The sequence below is a fragment of the Sus scrofa genome, chromosome 8, assembly GCF_000003025.6.
Source record: "Sus scrofa isolate TJ Tabasco breed Duroc chromosome 8, Sscrofa11.1, whole genome shotgun sequence".
NCBI classification, from domain to species: Eukaryota; Metazoa; Chordata; class Mammalia; order Artiodactyla; family Suidae; genus Sus; species Sus scrofa.
This window is the reverse complement of record NC_010450.4, coordinates 45,059,441-45,079,833: the sequence shown is the minus strand read 5'-3', so window position 1 is coordinate 45,079,833 and position 20,393 is coordinate 45,059,441.

The following is a 20,393-nucleotide window of genomic DNA, read 5'->3' as shown; positions in this document are numbered from 1 at the left end:
AATGACAGGATGGTCTTCTGTGAGTACAATTATTTACCCTTCATACTGTACTAAAGATAATGCTGGGTGCTGTGTCACAAGGTGGAGTAAGTGAGGGCTCCTTGGAAGGAAGAGAAATTAATTACTCACCTTCCAAGTTATTCTCTCAGTTTACTCCTTCCAGACAGGCTGCAGAACAAATCTCCACCTTTCTTGGGCCTCAAAAGAAAGATATCAGACCTCCTTCACCCTACAAATCATTCTTTCAAAACACTCAAGAAAAAACAATCAAGCTAACAAAAGAGCTAACAAGTGTACACAAGAGAAAATTATTCCTGGCTATATTTTTTAATTCAATTCTGATATGCTAAACCATATTACAATAAAAAGTCTTTATCTCATGCCATTTAAAAAACTTACTCATGGACTGAGGAACATCTTTCATTCATTTTCCTTCAATACCAATTTTAGGTAAAGGTTATGTAACTCTCGTTCCTGAAGAATAAAATTCTAGACTGACAAGCTGGAAGAAACTTGAAAAGTTCCTTGCCCTTAGGAAACTTAAATCTGGACAGTTTTTAATCAAAAGTAAAACCATCATTTCCAACACTTGTGGCAAAACTCACTCATTATGCAGTGGTTGGCCTAGAAGACTTTGAAAAAATGAATATTTATGCTTCTGGAAGCCAATGATTGGATGATTCTTGACCTTCCATCTGTTTTACACCTGCTTCCTTTTGTTTTGTTTGTAATTCATGTGGAAGTACTCGCAGGAACTGGGTTTAAAGTGGTCAGTAGCGACAAGAGCATCTTTTAAAAAATAATAAAACAGTGTCTAAAAACAAGTGATTACTTAACATTTCTTCTACTAATTAATATTTCTCCTTTGATATAAAGTATTTTGTAGTTTTGAGTATGGCCCCATTTCATGTGATTATATTAGGTTGAAGAGCTCTCTAAAACAATGACACTGAATTTAATTTAGAACTCAAGTGCAAGAATATTGAATATCAGAGATGTCACATGTACAATTAAGATTCTCCTCAGTGACATAACAATATGTTATTTAATTCAACATGAAGCACACTCTTGGGTAATCAGATATTGGCATTTTAAATGATTTGTATGTAACAGTGTTTCTTTGCTTGAATTTTAAGTATTAATCATGAGAGTTTATAAAATAAACTGAACACTGAAGAGGGCAGCTCATTTGGTGAAGAGACTTCAAAAGTGGAAAAGGGAGGAAGAATTAGGTCATTCACCATTCTGCCTATAATTGCATCTCACTACAGCCTTAATTAAAGCAGTTGAATAATTTCGGTTTCTGTTCATTCCTTCTTCAACAAGATTAGTTTTTATTACCATAAGCAAACTCATTATCACCTTTTTTAACTTTGTTTTAAATTTATTGATTTAATTACATGAATTTGCAATGATAAGCATGCAACTTTAAAGCATCTATTTCCTATTTCAATTTTCAACAGTACACTCTTAGCATATAGGAAGCTAGTTCAAAGAATTTTCATCTGAAATTAGTTATGTGCCCTTGTTTTACTTCAAATGATAATTACTGAAAGGAAGCATCATGGAAAGAGATTTTTTTAAACCGAATATTGCTAGTTGTCAAGAAATGAATGGAAATACATATTTGTATTTTTTATATTTGTAATACACAGCCCTAAATTAGTATTTATACTGCATTTATTATGCAGTAATTATTACAAATGTCCATTGGTTTATGTGAGTATTATTCTCAAAAAGAAGAAAGAAAAATGAATATGAGAAGTTTAAACAAGAATAGTCTATAAGCAAAACTCTCATAATTAGGAGTTCCCAACATGGTAGCAGAAATGAATTGGATGAAGAACCTTGAGGTTGAAGGTTTGATCCCAGGCCTCACTCAGTGGGTTAATGATCTGGCATTGCTGTGAGCTGTGGTATGAGCCACAGCTGTAGCTCCGATTTGACCCCTAGCCTGGGAACCTCCATGTGCCTCGGGTGCAGCCCTAAAAAGAAAGAAACAAAACAAAACAAAATTTCTCATAATGAGCATTCTACTCTAAGGCAAATATCAACCCAAAAATAGGAAGTACTGAAAATGAAGTAAATACAATTAAATGATGATTTTAAATAATGTCCTCCATTGCTTTAGTGCTATTAAATCATTACTCCCCAGAGTTCCTCCTTGCCCCTTCTATATTTTTCCTTTTTATGTCACACCTGCAGAAGTTCCTGGGCTAGGGATTGAATTGGAGTTGCAGCTGCAGGCTTACATGACAGCCTTGGCAACACTGGATCTGAGCCACCTCTGCAACCTACACTGCAGATTGTGGCAACAACAGATCCTTAACCCACTGAGCAAGGCCAGAGATTGAACACATATCTTCACAGTCACTGTCAGGTTCTTAACCTGTTGAGCCACAACTGAATTCCATCTTGCCCCTTTTTAATCAATCTACATTTTCTACTTAGGCAACAACATCCTAATTTCTATCACCCTAGGTTACTTTGTCAATTCTTGGACTTCAAATAAATAGAAGTATACATAGAGAAGAGAAAAGTTTTCCAACTCCTTTCCATTATAATTTATTATAAGATATTGAATATAGTTCCTTGTGCTATACAGTAAATCTTTGTTTATCTATTTTATACACCTACAGTGTACATCTGAAAAGAGAAATTTTAGAATCCAATTTTTTACTTTGAAATATTAACACCTCAAACTTATTATTACAGAAAATTAACTTTAAATCTGGTTGAGATATCCAGAAATATTTTTGTCAAGAATAATTATCAAGAGTTACCTCTTTAGCATAGTAGGTTAAGGATCCAGTTTTGTCTCTTCAGTGGCTTAGATTGCTGCTGAAGTGCTGGTTGGATCCCTGGCCTGGGAGCTTCCATATGCCATGGGTGTATATATATATATATATATATATATATATATATATATCAATGAGAAGAACTGTTTTCACATTTTCAAATGTTTAAACCACATCAACATGTTATAAAAACAATTTCATCATCTAAAGTCTCCAAGCATTTAAGACCATGATGAGTTATAACTAAAGGTTTTAAGTAACCAGGCTCATCCAAATGCTTCTCTCTCAACTATGGATTAGTTTATTTGGCAGTAGAGGTCACCCATAAAACAAAAATTTTCAATGTATTTCAAAGTCACTTTAGACATAAAACATGTTTTCTATATATGAATATGCTTGGAAGTAGAATGCAATATACAATCATTGATTTTATTATCCAAGTATTTCAAAAATCCAATGGAAAACCTATGTGATAAAAAGTAGTCTGCTTTTATTAAACACTTCTGTCAGAGGACCGAAATAGTAAGCCATTGAATCTTAGTTCTGTTGAGCAAGCAGTCAACTTAATTTTGAGTCTCTTGTTAGCAGCTCCATCATACTCTTTCCTTCTTTCTTTGTTTCTTTGTTTCTTTCTTTTAGTTTCCCTAGAATCTCCCACTGAACTCAGTCTACTAAAGGAAATAACATCTATGCAATAAAGTAGTGAGTATATGCTAGTATGTGGGTTCCTGCAAATTACAGTGGGGGTCTGAGAGGAGGTGGCATAAGGATTGGAGAACCAGCAGTTATAGAGAGAAGGTGATAGAGGATCTAAATCTTGGTTGAAGATTAGAAGTGAGCAGAGATACTAGGTGGATTTTATTAGCAGAGGAAATAGCAATAGCTGAGGTGGGAGGTAGGAGTGCTACTTACCAAAGAGAAAAATTATTTTTATAAGACTATCACAGGTTATAGTTTCAGAAATAGAGGGAAATGTAGCTGGTATAGTTGTTAGGATGGGTCTGTGAAGGTTGTGTATGTTACTGTAAGAAAAAGGAGATTTGAGGTTTTGAAGATTTTTTTCAAGCAAGACAGTGGAACCATCAGGATAACATCATTAAAGACTGACATATTTGTTCTCTGTTGCTGCCATAACAAATTACTCACAGACTTAGTGATGTGAATCAAACAGACTTATTACTTTACAATTCTTTAGGTCAGAAGTCTAAGTGACTTCAGGTGTCACAAAGTTGTGTTCATTTCTGGAGGCACTAGGAAGTCTTTCTCACTTACTTGCTGGCCAAATTCAGTGCTCCATGGATATAAATCTGAGATATTCTTTCTTTGCTGGTTGTAAGTGGAAAGTCATTCCTAGATGCTAGAGGTCATCATGTTACATGGCTTGGGGCCATATTCTAAGCCAGGAGCATCTTTCCTCCATCTTCAAGGCTAGCAATGACCAGCCTTCCTTCTCACCTTTTGAGTCACCCCTCTTTCTTTCTTTTTTTTTTTTTTTTTGTCTTGCCATTTCTTGGGCTGCTCCCGTGGCATATGGAGGTTCCCAGGCTAGGGGTCTAATCAGAGCTGTAGCTGCCAGCCTATGCCAGAGCCACAGCAACGTGGATCCAAGCCACATCTGTGACCTACACCACAGCTCCCGGCAACATCGGATTGTTAACCCACTGAGCAAGGGCAGGGATCAAACCCGCAACCTCATGGTTCCTAGTTGGATTCGTTAACCACTGCTCCATAATGGGAACTCCCCCTCTTTCTTCTTCTATCAGATGTATCTGACCAGGCTGAAAAGATTCTCAGCTTTTGAAGACTGAGAACAATTTATGCGATTGTATTGGACTCACCAGGAGAATCCAGGGCAATCCCCCTGTCCTAATGATAAACTGATAAACAACATTCATTTCATCTGCAAACTTAATTACCTTTTGCCATGTGACATAACACATTCACAGATTGTGGGATTAGAACATGGACATCTTGGAGGAGTCATCATTCTATCTAACAGAGATTCACATTCATCCCACATGCAAAATCCCCTTTCACCCTACCCAAGATCCCCAAAGATTTCCTTCTCTCATTGTTGAATCAACTGAAAGTCCAACAAAACAAAATAAACAAAATAAACCAAACATAAACCAACAAAAAACAAAACAACAGAACAACAAAAACAAAAACAAAACCCATCAGCACAACAATCCCAACCTTATCATCTAAATCACTGAAGTCAGCTTCGGGTGATATACTGAAGAGTCTGTCTTGGGACAAAATTGCTTACTTTCTGCATATCTGTGAATCAGAAAACAGGTTATTCAAACCCAAATATACTTTTGAGATAAGCATAGGATAATATTTACATTCATTCAAGTTCAAAGGAGAGGTGTTCCTTTGTGGCAGAACAGGATAAAGATCTGGCATTATCACTGTGGTGGTTTGGCTCACTGCAGTGGCTCAGGTGGTTGCTGTGGCACAGTTCAATTCTAGGAATTTCCACATGCTACAAGCTTGGACAAAAATTAATTAATTAATTAATTACAAAAAAGAAAATAAAAATATTTCAAAGGAGAGAAAATAGAAGGAAAATGTAGATAATAGTCCTCAAAGCAAACCTAAGAGAATCCCTAGGTTGTCTTGAAAAGACTGTTAGAAACATAGGCAATAATGTTGCTACTGATAAGGTCTTAGAAGGAAATGAGGAACCTATTACTAAAATCTGGAGGAAAGGAGATCCATATTATGCAGTAACAGAAAGCTTAGCAGAATTGTGTCCATTTGAAACTTGTAAGTGATGAGCTTGGATCATTAGTTGAAAAGATGTCCAAGCAAAATTTTGGAGATAGAGCCTAGTTAAAAGTCAGATGAGTAAGAAAAAACAGAGACAGTATTAATATTGTGGAGTAGAAGGAATAGAGCTCACTTTCTCTCATGAAAACACCAAATTTACAACCAACTGATGAACAAACATTAACAAAATAGACTGGAAACTGACCAAAAAGATATACTATACCCAAAGACAAAGAAGAAGCCACATTAAAATGGTAGGAGGGGCACCTACATGATAAAAGCAATCCCATACCCACTGGGTGTGAAACTCACAGACTGGAAAATAACTATATCACAGAAGCTCTTCCTCAGGAGTGAGAGTTCCGAGATACATATCAGGTTCCCCAAACCAGAGGCCTGGCATAGGGAAGAAGAACCCTCAGAGCATTTGGCATTGAAGGCCAGTAGGGCTTGTTCCCAGGAGCACTACAGAACTGGGGGAAATGAAGACTCCACTCTTGAAAGGTGCACAAAGGATTTTGTGTGCACTGGGTCCCAGGGAAAAGCAGAGAGTCCATAAGGATATGGGTCAGACCTACTTGTGGATCTTGGAAGATCTCCTGGGAACACATATGGCAGCTGTGGCTCATTGTGGGGAAGGACATGGGAGGCAAAAGTCTCAGGAATAATCATCATTGTGAACTCCCCTAGAGGTGGCCATTTTGGAAAAATCTAGACCCACCCATGAGGGCTGAGAAGCCAAGGGATAAAAACAAACAGGGTGGGAATGCAGCTACACCCATCAGCAAAAAGAATGCCTAAAGTCATCCTAGGCACACAGCTACTGCTAATCACATCCAGGGGAAAAGCCCCACCCACCAGAGGTACAATTATCAGCCCCACCTAACTGTGGGTAGGCACCAGTCCCTCTCATTGGGAAGCATAGGCAAGCCCATCTTCAGCCATAAGGGGGCAGAAATCATAAGCAAGAGAGGTTAAAACAATATTGCCTGCAAAAGTGAGACCACCCAAAACTCTACAAAGTGAAAAGGTAGAGAATTATGACTCAGATAAGGGAAAAGAAAACCCAGAAACACAACTAACTGAACTGGAGATTACCAACCTCCATGAAAAAGATTTCGATTAATGATAGTAAAGGTGATTGAAGATCTTGGAAACAAACCAGAGGCAAAGATTGACAAATTACAAGAAATATTGAGCAAAGAAATAGAAGATTTAAAGATTAAGCAAATAGAGATGCAAAATACAATAACTAAAATAAAAAAAAAGTCACTAGAGGGAACTAAGAGCAGAATGCAGGATGCAGAAGAATGAATAAATAAGGTGGAAGACAGACTGGTGGAAATCACTGACAAGGAACAGAAAGGAGAAAAAAAAGATTGAAAAGAAATGAAGATGGTCTAAGAGAATGCAGGAACAACTTTAAATGCAACAACACACATATTATAGGGTTGCCAGAAGGAGGAGAGAGAGAGAAAGTGCCAGAGACAATATTTGAAGTGATAATACCCAAAACTTCCCTAACATGGAAAAGGAATCACTCACTTAAATCCAGGAAGCACAAGGATTACAATATAAAATAAATGCAAGGAGGAACACTCCAAGACATGTTTAATCAAACTTACAAAATTAATGACAAAGAGAAAATATTGAAAGCAGCTAGGGAACATAAACCAATAACATACAAAGGAAACCCGATAAGGTCATCTGCTGATTTTTTCAGCAGAAACTCTACAGGCCAGAGAGTAGAGGCATAATATACTTAAAGTGATATAAGGAAAAAAAAACTCAAAGAAGATTTCTCTACCCAGCAAGGCTGTCATTTGGATTTGAATGAGAAATGAAAACCTTTACAGACAAGCAAAAGCTAAGATAACTCAGCAACATTAAACCAGCTTTACAACAAATACTAAAGGAACTTCTCTAGGTGGGAAAGAGACCACAACAAGAAACAAGAAAATTAAAATGAAAAGGCTCACCAGTAAAGGCATATATATAGTAATAGTAGGAAATCATCCACACACAGTTACACTACAAAATCAGAAATAGTGAGAAGAGGAGGGTAAAATGAAGGATACTGGAGATGCATTTGCAATTAAGAGACCAAAACCAAATTTATCTTCTATATATATATAGCCTCATATCAAAATGTCATGGTAACTGCAGATCAAAAATCCATAATAGATACACAAATAAATAAGAAAAAGCAATCCAAACACCATACTAAAGATAGTCATCAAACCATAAAAGAAGAGAGCAAGAGAAGAAGAGAAGAAAAATGGCCAACAAAACCAAATATAAAACAACCAATAAAATGGCAACAAAAACATACGTATCAATAATTATTTAAATGTAAATGGACCAAATACTCCAATCAAAAGACACAGACTGGCTGAATGGATACAAAAGCAAGACCCATATATATGCTGTCTTCAAGAGACCTACTTCAGTTCAGTGGATACATAAAAAATAAAAGTGAGAGGATGAAAGAAAATAGTCTATGCAAACAAAATAAAAAATTTGCAGTAGCAATACTCATATCAGACAAATTATACATTAAAATAATGTTACAAGAGGCAAAGAAGGACATTACATAATGATCAAAGGATCAATCCAAGAAGACATATCAATTATAAACATACTTGCACCCAACACAGGATCACTTCAATATATAAAGCAACTGCTAACTGCCTTAAAAGGAGAAATAAAAAAAATAACACTCTAATAGCAGGGGACTTTTACACACAATGTACAGCAATGGAAAGATCATCCAGACAAAACAATTAAAAAAGAGACAGGCTTTAAATGATGCACTAGACCAAACAGACTTAATAGATATTTATAGACTATTACACCCAAAAGTAGCAGAACAAACATTCTATTCAAATGTGTACAGAATATTATCTAGGATAGATCACATTCTGGGCCACATATCAAGCCTCAGTAAATTTAGGAAAATTGATATAATATCAATCATTTTTTTGAATTTCAACACTATCTAACTGGAAATCGACAACAAGAAAAAACTACAAAAAACACCAATACATGGAGACTAAACAACATGCTACTAAAAAAACCAATGGAAAGAAGAAATTAAAGAGGAAATTAAAAAATACCTAGAAGCAAATGACAACATACATACACAATCCAAAACCTATGGGATGCATCAAAATCAGTTCTAAGAGGTAAGTTTATAGCAGTGCAAGCCTACCTCAGGAAACAATAAGAATCTCAAATAAACAACATTACTTTATGTAAATAAACTAGAGAAAGAAGAATATACAAAACCAAAAATTAGCAGAAGGAAAGAAATCATAAAGATCAGAGCAGAAATAAATGAAATAGAAACAAAGGCAATAATAAAAAAATCAATGAAACTAAAAGTGGGTTCTTTGAAAAGATCAACAAAATTGATAAACCCTCAGCCTGACACATCAAGGAAAAAAAGAGTGAGGACTCAAATCAATAAAATTAAACATGAAAAAGAAGTTACAACAGACATTATAGAAATGCAAAGGATCATAAGAGACTACTACAAGCAACTATATGCCAATAAAATGGACAACCTAGAAGAAATGGATAAATCCTAAGAAAGATACAATCTTCCAAGACTAAAACAAGAAGAAATAGAAAAAATAAACAGACAAATCACAAGTAAGGAAATTGAAATTGTGATTAAAAACTTCCAATACACACAATCCAGGACCAGATGGCTTCACAGGTAAATTCTATAAAACATTTAGAGAAGAGCTATCACCTATCCCTCTGAAGCTATTCCAGAAAATTGCAGAGGAAGGAACACACCAAAATTCATTCTGTGAGGCCATCATCACCCTGATACCAAAACCAGACAAAGATACCACAAAAAAAGAAAATTACAGGCCAATGTTACTGATGAACCTAGATGCAAAATCCTCATCAGCATACTAGAAACCAAATACAGCAAAACATTAAAATGATCATACACCATGATCTAGTGGGATTTATTCCAGCAAAGCAAAGGTTTTTCAATTATCTGCAAATCAACCGGTGTGTTATACAACATTAACATGCTGAAAAATAAAAACCATGTGACACTCTCAATGGATGCAAAAAAAGCTTTTGAAAAAAATCTAATATCCATTTCTTTTTTAATATAATATCCTTTATTTTTTTAATTGTACAGTGGCATTATTTAATTATAATTATCATAAATTCTTTGATGGAGAGGAAATCAGAATCAGATGTAAGAATACTTCAGCATTCCAAGAATGATGTCAAATGACCCCCTTCATGGTGCATTATGCACTTATTTACTGTGAGATATATTTTCTCCAGAGATTCCTTGTTTGTGTATCAATTGTAGATTTTCAGTTTGCAGTTATTCTGATTTTGATATGAGTCTAAATGTATATGAGATTGTTTTAAGTTGTTGTTCTCTTAATTGCAAGTTCATCTCCAGTGTCCTGAATTTGTACCCACCTCTTCTCATGATTTCTGATTTTGGTGGTATAATTGTGCATGGATGATTTCATATCTTTACTGTATATATACCTTTACTGGGAGCCTTGTCATTTGTGGTATTTTTGTTTCCTTTTGCTGTCTTTTTTTTTCTGCCTAGAAAAGTTCCTTTAGTATTTGTTGTAAGGCTGGTTTAGTGTTGCTGAATTCTCTCAACTTTTGCTTATCTGAGAAGGTTTTGATTTCTCCTTCAAGTCTGAATGAGAGCCTTGCTGGGTAGAGTAATCTTGGTTGGAAGTTTTTTCATTTCATCATGTTAAGTATATCATGCTATTCCCTTCTGGCCTGCAGAGTTTCTGCTGAAAAATCTGCTGATAACCTTATTGGGGTTCCCTTGTATGTTAGTGGATTCTTTTCCCCATCTGCCTTCAAGATTTTCTTTTTGTCTTTAATTTTGGTCAGTTTTATTAGTATGTGTCTCGTGTATTCCTCTTTGGGTGTATTTTATATGGTACTCGTTGTGCTTCCTGGATTTGAATGAGTGATTCCTTTCCCATGTTAGGGAAGTTTTCGGCTATTATCTCTTGGAATATGTTTTCTGTCGCCTTCTCTCTTTCTTCTCCTTTGGAACCCCTATAATACAGATGTTGGTGCATTTAATGTTGTTCCAGAGTTCTCTGAGACTCTCTTCATTTGTTTTCAATCTTTTTTCTCTTTTCTGTTCTGCATCTGTAATTTCCACTAATCTGTCCTCCACCTCACTTATTCATTCTTCTGCCTCCTGTATTCTGCTGCTAGCTGCTTCTAGTGAATTTTTTATTTCAGTTATTGTATTTTGCATCTCTTCTTGTTTAAGTTTTATATCTTGTATCTCTTTGCTTAGTGTTTCCTGTAAGTTTTCCATCTTTGCCTCCAGTTTATTTCCAATGTCTTGCATCTTCTCCAGCATCAACAGTCTAAAGTCTTTTTCCTGGATGCTGAGAATCTCCTCATGGCTTAGCTGTTTTTCTGGGGTTTTTCCTTTCTCCCTCATCTGAGTTCTAGTTCTCTGTCTTTTCATTTTCATAGTTTTTTTGGTGGGTGACTTTTTACAGATAATAGAGTTGTAGCCTCTCTTACTTCTGGCATCTGCCCCCCTGTGCCTGAAGTCAGTGTGGGGGCTTGCTGTAGGCTTCCTGATGGGGGGGCTGATACCTGCCCACTAGTAGGTGGAGCTGATTCAAATCCCTCTGGTGGGTGGGGCTTAATCCCTCTGGATGGGATTAGAGGCAGCTGTGTGCCTGAGGGGTCTTTAGGTAGCCTGTTTACTGAGGGGTGGGGCTATGATCCCACCTGGATTGTTGTTTGCCCTGGGGCTTCTCAGCATTGACTGACAGGTGGGGCCAGATTTTCCCAAAATGACCACCTCCAGAGAAAGGCACTGCTGCTGAATATTCCTGAGAGCTTTGCTTTCAATATCTGTCCCTCACAACAAGCCACATTCACCCCTGTTTTCCCAGGATATCCTCCAAGAACTGCAGTCAGGTTTGACCCAGATTCCCTTGGAGACTTTGCTTTGCCCTGGGAGCCAGTGCATGTGAAAGTCCGTGTGTACCTTTTAAGAATGGGGTCTCCGTTTCCCCAGTCCTGTGGAGCTCCTGTGCACAAGCCTCACTGGCCTTCAATGCCAGATGTCCAGGGGCTCTTTCTCCCAGTTCCAGGTCCCTGCACATGAGGGTTTGATGTGGGGCTCAGAACTCTCACTCCTATAGGTGAGCCTCTGTGAACCAGTTAGTTTCCCGTCTGTGGGGCTTCCCACTTGGCAGGTATGGAGTTGTTTATATCATACAATCACCCCTCCTACCTCTGATGTGGCCTCCTCTTTTTCTTCTGGAGTAGGATATCTTTTTTCAGGTTTCTGGTCCATTCAAATGCAGATTGCTCAGCCTTTAGTTGTGAAATCACCCCACCTACTCTTGATGTGGCCTCCTCTTTTTCTTCTGGAGTAGGGAATCTTTTTTAAGGTTTCCAGTCCATTTGGTTGGAGATTGCTCAGCCTTTAGTTGTGAATTTTGTTGTTTTTAGGAGAGAAGTTGAGCTCCAGTCCTTCTATTCTGCCATCTTTACAACAAGATGTATTTTCCCAATATCCATTTCTGATAAAAACCCTCCAGAAAGTGGGCATAGAGGGAACATACCTCAAGATAATTAAAGATATATGACAAACCCACAGCTAACATTATTCTCAGTGGTGAAAACATGAAAGAATTTATTCTAAGATCAGGAACAAGCCAAGGATGTCTGCTATCACCATTTCTATTTGACAAGGTTTTGGAAATCAGAAGTTTTGTCAATAAGAGAAGAAAAAGAAATAAAAAGACTCCAAATTGGAAAGGAAGAAGTAAAACTATCACTGTTTGCAAGTAACATAATGCTATATCCAGAAAATCCTAAACACACTACCAGCAAACTGTTAGAGCTCATCAATAAATTTGGTAAAGTTGCAGGATAAAATATTAATAAACATGAATCAATTGAATTTCTATATGGAAACAATGAAAGGTCAGCAAGAGAAATTTTAGGGAGACAATCCCATTGACCCTCACACCAAAATGAATAAAAAACATAGGGTTAAACCTACCTAAAGAGTCAAAAGACCTGTACTCTGAAAATGATAAGATGCTGATGAATGAAATCAAAAATGAGACAAAGAGATGGAAAGATATACCATGCTCTTGGGAATCAACATTTTCAAAATGACTATACTACCCAAGGCAATCTGCAGATTCAATGCAATCCCTACCAAATAACCAAAGGCATTTTTCATAGAACTAGAACCAAATATTTTAAAGTTTGTTTGGAAGCACAAAAGATCCAGAATATGCAAAGTAATCTTGAGAAAGAAGAAAGAGCTGGAGGAATCAGGATCTCTGATTCAGATTGTACTACAAATCTACAGTCATCAAAATGGTATGGTACTTGCACAAAAACAGAAATATAGATCAGTGGAACAAGATAGAAAGCCCAGAATAAACCCACCACACATTTGGTCAACTAATCTATGACAAAGGAGGCAAGAATATATAATAAAGAAAAGACAGTCCCTTCAATAATTGGTGCTGGGTACACTGGACAGCTACATGTAAAACAATGAAATTAGAACACTTTCTAACACTACACAAAAATAGACTCAAAATAGATTAAAGACCTAAAATAAAATCACATACTATAAAACTCTTAGATGAAAACATAGGCCAAACACTCTCTGACATAAACAGCAATATCTTCTCTTTTCAGATCAACCTCCTAGACTAATGACAATAAAACAAAAATAAACAAATAGGACCTAATTAAACTTAAAAGTTTTGCCCAGCAAAGTTAACCTTAAACAAAATGAAAAGACAACCCACAGAATGGGAGAAAATATCTGCAAATGAAGTGACTGACAAGGGACTAATCTCCAAAATATATCAGCGCCTCCTGCAGCTAAATACCAAAAAAAAAAAAAAACCCATCCAAAAAAAAGGGCAGAAGATCTAGATAGATAATTATCCAAAGAAGACATACAGATGGCCAAAAAACACATGAAAAGATGTTCATCATCACTAATTATTAGGAAAAAAAATCAAAACTACTATGAGGTACCACCTTACACCAGCCAGAATGGCCATCATCAAACAGTCACTGGGAGTTCCCATCATGGCTCAGTGGAAATGAATCTGGCTAGCATCCATGAGGATGCAGGTTTGATCCCTGGCCTCACTCAGTGGGTTAGGATCCAGTAGCTACAGCTCGGATTCAACCCCTAGCCTGAGAGCCTCCATATGCTGCAGGTGCGCCCTAAAAAAAAGTCTACAAACAATAAATGATGGAGAGGGTGTGGAGAAAAGGGAACCCTCTTACACTGTTTGTGGTAATATTAATTTGCACAAACACTATGGTAAACAATATGGAGATTCCTCAAAAAACTAAAAATAGAATTACCATATGGGACAGCAATCCTACTTCTGGGCATATATCCAGAGAAAACCATGACTTGAAAATATACATGCACCCCAATGTTCATTGTAGTACTGTATTCAATAGCCAAGACATGGAAGCAACCTAACTGTCCATTGACAGAAGAATGGATAAAGAAGTTGTAGTATATATATACAATGGATTATTACTCAGCCTTTAAAAAGAATGAAATAATGCCATTTGCAGCAACAAAGATAGACCTAGAAATTATCATGCTAAGTGAAGTTAGTCAAAATGAGAGAGGCAAACATCATATGCTATCACTTACAAATGGAATTTTTTTTTAAAAGGATGCAAATGAACTTATTTGAAGACAAGAAAACAGACTCAGAATTTGGAACAATTATGGTTCCCAAAGGAGACAGTTGAGGGAAGAGGGATGGACGGGGTTTTGGGATGGAAATTTTCTTAATTAGGTTGTGATGGTGGTTGTGTAACTATACATGTAATAGAATTCATTGAATAAAAAATGCTTGTGGGTATATTCTCTTGTGGTTCAGTGGGTTAAGGATCCAGCATCGTTAATCCAGAGGCTTAAGTTGCTGCTGTGATATGTGTTTGATCCCTGACCTGGGAACTTTCACATGCCATGGGTGCAGCCAAACATAAATTAATAAATTACTTAAAATCACCTCCTCCCAAAAATGTCAGATGAGACAGCCGAGACAGAAAAGGGGGTAGGAAAGACACAACATGACAAAGACTTGATAGTTCCATTGCTGATTTTTGAAAATGAAAGAAGAGGGAGATGAACCAAGGAATATGGGTAGTTTCTAAGATTGTGAGTAGCCCCCAACACATGCAACAGATATGAGACTCACATATTCTTAAAAAGGTCCCGGAAATGAGGTTTTAACATCTGTGTTTTTAATGATCTTATTTTTTAAACTAATTCTTACTGCCAGAGTAGTGTTTCCCTATCCAAACTAAACACCATTTACTGAAGAGATTAGATCACCTCTTTCACAAATTTTAGCTTTAAAAGAAATGGATCATAGAAATCAACACAGAGGTTAAGAGTCCACAACATTAGGCCAAACATGAAATCATTTTTATATTAAAAAATCAAAGTTTTTTTAAATTTATGGGAATTGTTATATTTTACTCTGATACATGGTGGCTATAGTACATGTATGTAGTGTGTGTGTATGCATATGTGTGTGTGTGTGTGTGTGTATGTGTATGAGTGTTGATGCTGCCACCATGTTTATTGTTATGTTATACTGTAAGATAATTTTGCTTTAAAATGTGCATTAAGCTTTCTAATATTTGTAGTTTTTAAGATCAATTTACCTATTTCAATGTTGAGAGTAAGGATATGAACTTTAGGGGAGCTCTTGATAAACTGTCAGAAGTGCTTTTTAAAAATGTTTCATTCTTTAAAGTTATACATTCTCCTAGTTATAATTTTCTACCAGATAAAAATCCAGTATGTTATATTAAAGTATTCAAGAACATGTACTACTTCTTTCACTTAAAAGGGATGATTTCTTTTGCAAAGCAACACACTTACCTATTTTTGCTAGGTCACTTTCACCATGAAATAGAAGATATAAATTTATTTTATCATTATTATTATTATTATTTTCTTTGTTAGGGCAGCATATGGAAGTTTCCATGCTAGGAGTCAAATCTGAGCAGCAGCTGCAGGCCTATGCAGCAGCTGCAGGCCTATGCCTCAGCCACAGCAATGTGGGATCCAAGCTGTGTCTGCAACCTACACCACAGCTCATGGCAATGCCATATCCTTAACCCACTGAGCAAGGCTAGGGATCGAACCTGCATCCTCATGGACACTATATTGGGTTCTTACCCCACTGAGCCACAATGGGAACTCCAAATATGTAATTTTAAAGAAATCATTTCAAAGCTTGCTTTAACATGATTGAATGTCTATATTTATTATAAAATTTTCATTGAGTATAATATATTCTGAGAATAAAGTTATTTCAATATATAAAATGAAGACTAGTGGTTTCACATCCAAAAGATAGCTAAAATGTCTAACACTTTGGTCTATTTATCAAAAGTTGTTTTCCCCTTAAAATTTTATTATATATTTTTATATAAAAATAATATTTTTCATATTGTATTATAAGCAGATACATTTATTGGTTATATGAGATTTGATGATAAAATGCTGCTTTATTTGCCTATTATCCTGTGGTTTGATTTCTAAATATTTCTCCAAATTTTCATTTTTATTATTAATCCTGTGAAAGAAAAATTATGCATTATTTTTGTTTGTTTTTCTGTCACATGTTCAGCATGTGGAAGTTCCTGGGCCAGGGGTCAAACCTGTGCCACACAGCAGTGACCTAAACCACAGCAGTGACAATAATGGATCCTTAACTAGCTGTGCCACAGGAGAACTCCTACATTAAGTTTTTTACAGTCATAATTCTAAAATCAAATTAGTTAAGGCAATATTGAAACCAAAGATGAATTTGAGGGAGTTTTGGTATATTGTCAAAAATGTTTTATGAAAATTTGTATTTTTTTAACATGAACTTCCATAAAATGGTAAAGGTATGTCTACCTGTTCACATGGTAATTGCTGTATTAGCCAATAATATGGATAATAAATAAAACATACAGGATAAAAAAGATAATAAATACAATTCAAATAAAATAGAAGCCAAAGATGATTTTTCAAGGGATCACAGAAAATAATATTTGAATTTTGAATTTTGTACAGCCATTAACTACAACCAATCAGACTGCCAGGTGACCATGTAATACATTTTGTATATGCTGAGGAAAAGTTGTAAATATATAAATATCTGTGTTCATCCCCTGTAACATATGTAGATTTTCACTGAACATAAAACCTGGAAGGATATGAGATGCCTCCAAATGCTTCAGAGAGGCTAAGAATCTCAAGATGCATTCAGAAAAGTAAAAGCATGTTCACATAGCATATTTTTAGGCAGATAACTATTAAGGAAGAGAGTAATCAAAGCAAAAATGATGACCCTAGTCTTACTTTAGTCAATACAAATTAACATGTAAAATCATGGATAAAGCCATTCCATAAATTAGTAATGCCTTGTTAATCTTCATTAGAGAGAGAGGAAAGACTTGACAATTAAAAGGAAAAAGAAAATATGGTAACTAGCTGGCACGTTAACAGATGTTACGCAAAATTCATTATTGTGTATTTTGCCCAACGTTGTTGAAGAGGACTTGTGGTGGGGAAAAGACCACCAAGAAAACAAGCAGGGGATTAATTAAATGGGGTGATTTCTTCACAGCTCTCCTCATCATTTATGTTTCATTGAACTCTAATGGTGAACAAGGCCAGAAGCCAAAGAGTAGAGTTTACGACAAACTTGCAAGCAAAATTGTCATGCAGTTGTCCTTTCACTATGTACTGACACACTGTTGTGTCCCTGGCCCTATCTTCTTGCATTCTCTCCAGTTTGGCTTGATCCCCTTTGGACCCTACTGTCCTGCTCACTCCTCCCCTCTCATCTCTTCTCTCTTTAAATTACCTGCTCTGTAACTCACCCCAAACAGCCTTTTTCCGGGCTCATCAAAGAAGAGGCAGTGCCAACCAATGAATAGTCTCAAATGATCCCTTTGAAAAATCTTCAGTGGGAGTCAGTTGTGTATAAACAACTGAAAATGAGACTTTCAGACTTCCGTTTTGGTGCTTAATGATGCACCTCTACCCAGACTCTATATCAAACTTGGGGGTGGAGGGAGAGAAGGAATTTTCCTTTTTGTTCTTTTTTGTTTTTGCTGTTTGAAACAGCACTCTGATAAATATTCTCACCAATTCTTACCCTCTTGTATTTTTTATTTTGGAGAATTTGTCTCCCAAATTAAGATTTATTGGTCAAAGGAATGTGCATTTATCATATTGAAATAGATTTGACAGATCTCTTTCCCAAAATGCATAGCAATTCCTGATCACACAGCACTGTGTGAGGTTGCCAATTTCCCCTCATATCTCATATTCACCAGCTCTGGTTGTTTTCACCTTTTTTTTTTTTTTTTTTTTTTTTTTTTAATGGCCACACCTTCAGCATATGGAAGGTCTGAGTACAGGAGTCAAATTGGAGCTGAAGGTGCAGGCCTACACAACAGCCACAGCAGCACCATATATAAGCCACATCTGTGACCTATGCCACAGCTTGCAGCAATGCTGGATACTTAACCCACTGAGTGAGGTTAGGAATCAAACCTGAATCCTCCAGGACACAATGTTGAGTTCTTGACCCACAAGCCACTCTTGTTCTTGTTCTCCTTTTCCTCCTTTTTCTTTTTCTTCTCCTTCTCCCTCTCTTCCTTCTCCTCCTTCTTCTTTTTCATTTACAGATATTGATAAGGCTTCAAAAAAAAAAAACATTGTAAGAAGTAATCAGCACATTCCAAGTGTTTAAGTGGAATCATTGATATATTCCAAGTAATAGGTTGAGTCTTAAAGATATTCATAGTAAAGTTTATTTTACCAAGAATTTTGTTATTGTGGATCAAAATCATGGGTGTTAAAAACAAACAGAAAGGTCTTTGTAGGTAAACAGCCCATTTGCAGACAATCAAATTTCCTCCTGCTGCATGAGAACAGCTATCCCCTGCTGCTTATGGCTCCCAAAGAGTGAAATGATGGGGGCAGTGAGGGAGGTTGGGGGAGAGCTCACCACATGCTCACCACTTGCCTTTAGATTTTAGGAGAGCCCAACCATGACTTTCAGAAAATGCAGTGTGTCCCTTTCCTCTGAACTCAAAATCACAAGACAGAAAAAAAAAAAAAAAAACTACTAAGAGTGAATGAAAGTGCTTTCTGTCTCAATTCCCAATGAGAAGTGCTATAAGTAAATAACATTTCTTAATAAATAAAACCTTATATGGAGAAAGGAATTAAACAAAGAAATCAAAAAGCGTTAGTGTTACGAATCATGCTGTGGGTGTGGGAAAACTGTGACCCATACAATGTCCAAACATCTTCTTATTTACATTTATAGCATCATTAGATAAAGATATTATTTGATGTCCCATGCACTTGTGATTTTTTTCTTTAAGTAAAAATGATAAGATTGATGAAATAAAGTTCCAGAAGAAGTAAGAGGAGAAAACACATTTCTATTGTTTTCTGCTGTATTTGCTGGAAGAGCAAGACTTAAGAAAATCTCCAAACTAACCAGTTATTCTCAACTTTCTTTAAAAACACCAAAAATATTATATAAATAGAAATAATAATTTTTAAGTATTATTACATATGTAAAATTCAAATTTCTATGTATAAAATGAATGATTAAATGCATTACATAAGATCTAGGATATGAAATAGTGTTCAGTTATTGTAAATGGATGTTTTGAAGAATGTCAACAAAGGAAATACTCAAGATGCGTGAAATGTGAAAAATAGGATATGGAAATGTATATACTTTGTGAACTATCTCCACATATATCTGAATATGTCACATAATAACTATATTCACCAAAAATTGTGATTTAGAAATGTTTGTATTCCCCTTCATTTTTGGAATATTCTCTAAATTTTCTACAGTAAACTCATGTAAAGAGGTAACAACACATTAAAACACAGAGAATGATTCTTGCATGACCCAAAAATCTAAAGTGAGCTTTTCATCATGCAAATAATGTGTTGAGAAAATCATTACCACCTACTTGCAAGGATGAAGGAAAAACGTTCACTTTCCTTTGAGTTGAATTTTCATGTTTGGTTGCTCACAAGGCAAAATCTCTCAGAATACTCCTTGGTCATTTGAAAGTTCATGTTGACACAAGCTTTGCTGGAGTTGCCATAGATTATAACTTTTTTTAGTCCAAGAGAAAAAGTGAGCCTTGGATTTAGATTATAGATTATAAATTTTTTTTTGGTCAGAGAAAAAGTATGAGCCTTGAATTTAACAGTTGATAGATATATTAGTAATATAATAATAACATTTATTATCAGGTGAGAAGGATGTGCATATTTTTTTGAAGAGAGGAAATTTAAGAACTTCAGACAATGATGTCCAAGAACATTAATTTAATGGTTTAAATACTCAAATGGGCAAAATGCGTATTTATGTGAACCTCTCAGTAAGTAGCTTCATCAAAGAAAGCAGTGTTGATTTTGGTTCTGAAGTGTCATTACCATGACTACAGCTCCCTGGAGAATGAATTCAGCCTTTCTGTGAAAAGCAGTATTTATTTTTAAACAAGTGCTTCAGTGACACCTTCATCCTCACAGATGTGTGGCTCAGTGCTTTATGCAGGAGAAGGAAAAATGGCAATCTATTCAAGTCTTCTTTGTCCAAATGAAACAGAAATTTGAAGCCTTTTAACTTTCATTCTGAGTGATAACAGGTTTTCCCATGTAGTTTTCAGATAATTGCCTCAATTTTCTCATTTAATTTGTATGAGAAT